This window comes from Brienomyrus brachyistius, chromosome 14 (genome assembly GCF_023856365.1).
Source record: "Brienomyrus brachyistius isolate T26 chromosome 14, BBRACH_0.4, whole genome shotgun sequence".
In the NCBI taxonomy this organism is placed as follows: domain Eukaryota; kingdom Metazoa; phylum Chordata; class Actinopteri; order Osteoglossiformes; family Mormyridae; genus Brienomyrus; species Brienomyrus brachyistius.
The window spans coordinates 15,613,190-15,616,715 of NC_064546.1; the positions used below are offsets into that span (position 1 = coordinate 15,613,190).

Below are 3,526 nucleotides of genomic sequence, written 5' to 3' on the forward strand. Positions count from 1 at the left end.
CAAAAATGTCTCCTAACGATCAACTTTTGTCTGCCTCTTCATCTCACTGGTAAAAATGATAGTGACTGGCTATATGCGGATGCAGAGCTCAAGCAAATAAAGTAGGCAAACTTCAGAACAAATAAACTGCAAACTTATTAGAGAACAGAAAGTTCAGATGTAATTATATTGCTACTGAATGACATCTAAAATAGATCATTATTATTTGATTTTAAGATTTTTTTTTTGACACGTTCTCAAATATTCAATAATGCTGACTCATCCCAGCTACATGGTGCCCCCTGTCCCTGCCATTCGGAGCTGGACTCTACATCACTGTCCGAGTGGGATCAGGACAGGGTGCCTTTAAGCGGGTTCTTCTCTCCAAACAGAATTCCCAGGCAGAGTGCACAGGGAATATTCACACGGTGCTTGGGGCGTGAAAATCCATCAACCCCCCGTCTCTGAGCCACGCATAGCTGGGGCTGCGACGTCTGATGTACAAAGTTGCTCATTCCGGTAGGTTAAACGGCGGGCTACAGTGACGAAACTCAGTAGCGCCAGCATCCGGCTGCAGGAGCCATTTTCAAACAGCGCCCCTGCTGGTCACATGGTGAAACACCCGAGAGGGCGATTATAATCCAGACATAGCAGCATAGGCTAAACCAGTCTGTTGAACTTTGCAACTTAAAAGACAAACAAAATATAGCAGAACGACATAGAATTTGCCGATATCTTTGATGTAAATCAATTTTGCCATTGATTTGATATTTAAACGTTTTTTGGATAGAAAATAATGTTTATTTGTGGCCTTTCCACAGTCAATACTACTCCGCCAGGCTGCCACTGCCTGTTAATAAACGTCACGTCTAATTAATCTCACTCTCGATTAAGACAAAAGGCGCTGTTCTCCCGGCAAACCCAGCTATCGATCCCTGAAGAAGGATGATCCGGCCCCAGTAACACTCGCTTCCTCTTGACCTTGCCCTCCGACGCAAAGACACGGCGGAGATGAGGAACGTGGAGCCGGGGAGGAAAAAAAAAAAGCCGGTGTGAAATTAGATTCCCTCTGAAGAGGTCGCCTTGCCGGGTGCCGCCTCATTGCTGGGAGATCATGTGACCCCGTCCACCAATCGGCCAGCAGCGAGAATGCCGGCCGTTATAATCCCACTGTCCAATAACTAGGACAAGTGACAGGCTCCATTTTTCAGCCACGCTTACCTGGGAGAGCAAAGAGCTGGACCTGACAAACGGAGACACTGTGGCATCGCAGAGTCACAGGCCAGCCTCAGAACGCCGGGGCCTCTCCAATCTCTCCCTTTAATTACGATTCGCAGCGAGCTCACACAGAAGAAAATAGGCCCTTTAGAAAAATAGGCAATCTAGTGCTGCCTATAATGTCGGCTGCACACATCTGCCACTAGTTTCGGTAGAGAAAATTCAGGTATAAAAGCTAAGTCAAATTGATTTATGAGGAATAATTGGTTTCTGGGCCATGACATGTCTGATTGGTGAGAAACAGCAAGCGTTCCCGAAACAGATCAAAGCTTCATCGAGAGTTCGCTCGCGATCGGACACTCGGTTGTTCTCGTCAGAACGGCGCTGGATTTCAGTAGACCCTGAGCCAAAACCCTCAAAGGATTACATCATAGGATGTGCAAGGGATCTGCACAGTGCTCCAAATGGTCACATGGAAGTCCCAACCAATGAGGAGGCCCGAGACGTACAGGCACACCGGAGGGCTCAGATGCTCGAGGACCTGGAGAAAATTAAGCTGTTAATCCTGAAGCCCGGATGGGGTTCATTCCCCTCTCCTGCACCTCTACCCATTCAGAACGTGGAAAGAGGCAAAAAGGTCCCGTGCTCGATGACTGGACTCACACCATGACCTCGCTAGGAGCTTATCGGTCCGGCGCTGCGCTTATCTTTCCATGTTTTCATGCAGGTCTTCCTCACAGTAATACTGCTCGCTCTTTCCAGTGCCACGCCACTCCTGGGCCATGGCCCTGGCCGCTGAACACAGATGCTTGTCGTGCTGGCAGCTGCTTCCTCAGCCTATTGTGCATAGAAATGATAGAGCACACACACATGTAATGGGCCCATGACCACAGAGGGATGGTAAAAGTTAAAGCAACATGCCACTATCGTCCCCTGGGTCCAGTTCAGTCTTTTAAGTGCTATTTTTCCCTGAGCAAACACAATCATTGCTCTTAGGTATTTGACTTACCTAATAAGTGTTGAATCCAGACTCCTTCAGTAACCTTAAATCCAAGACAGGACACACCTCAGGCAGGTTGACTGTCCGTCGTCTGGCAGAGGGGCAGCATGACAATCCAGAAATTAAGGCAGGAGTCACTGCCAATATTGCCAACGGTCATGAATACAGCAGTACTCCACTCACCTTTTATCACCCCCTGGAGGCATGGAGTCCCGCCACTCGTACGCAGAGACACACCGTGGTCGGCATTCGGCACGGAGCATCACGGCCTCGCCGGTGTTTAGCCGGAGTGCGTTCTGGCTGTGTGATGGAGAGGTATGGGAAAGATGGACCCTTTCAGACTAGTTCAGAGCACTGCTGGGGACAAGCGATAAGGCCAGAGGAAGGACTCGCGTCCCCAAGGCCCAACGAGCCCCACATCGCTCAAACTGTCCCCTGAAGCGGCAGCAATCCAACGACCAAGGCTATAGCGCCCCCTACCTGCCACTCTACAGCAGCAACTTTAACCTGGATACTTGCATGCTGTAATCACAGGAAACACAAGGTTCATTCTGCCGTGTTCTGGATAATATGCATAAATAAAACATTAAGAGAGCAGTGTTCTAAAGTTGGAACACTTTAAGAGTACTCCCAGGACAGAGGTGGAAAGTGTGTGTGTATGTGTGTTTGTGTGTGTGTGTGTGTGTGTGTGTGTGTGTGTGTGTGTGTGTGTGAGAGAGAGAGAGAGAGAGAGAGAGAGAAAGAGAGAGAGAGAGAGGTGTTGTGACCGTAATTTTCTGAAATGATCCTACAGAACTGCTTTCCTGCTTTTAATGATGGTCTCATTTGTACCAAGTTCCACAAACACCTGACACAGTTTCGTTAGATTGTCATATCATCAGGATAACGTGTCTGCACATTTAACCATCTGACATTAACCTACTCAGGCACCATCTAACTTTAATTAGACCTCTAAGAGCACCTTCCCTAGCAGACAGCCCCAGATTGTAGATAATAATGTTTATAATAATCACATTATGTCCATGACCAGGACGAGGTAACATTTACACAGAGCAAACTCACAGTCAGCCTGTTGGACCTGAGAGGAGGCGTTCATGAGGACAGCATACCCACCCTCCACATCAGACCCAACTCCGCAGATCCTTCTGGGATGCTCCTGTAATATTGACCACAGTGTGAATGGGACCTTAAATGGCCCAGCAGTGACAGGGACCGTTTTCTCCCTCATGGGGTAGTGCGTGACTAAGTAGATTTTGACTTTGTGCCTGAACTCGTTAGGTCACTCAGTCTAATTCCATAGGCAGCAGAGTGATGTCACCATTCGGCCCT

General features: G+C 48.2%; 1 long non-coding RNA gene across 1 annotated transcript; it reads right to left on the bottom strand.

Annotated features, from left to right (window-relative positions):
- Nucleotides 1-1,040: 1,040 nt before the first annotated feature.
- Nucleotides 1,041-3,288, bottom strand: LOC125707811 (uncharacterized). Its single transcript, XR_007382364.1, has 3 exons — nt 2,381-3,288; nt 2,207-2,288; nt 1,041-2,034 (listed from the first exon to the last, which is right to left on the bottom strand). It is a non-coding gene; the product is annotated as an uncharacterized LOC125707811 (long non-coding RNA).
- Nucleotides 3,289-3,526: the final 238 nt, after the last annotated feature.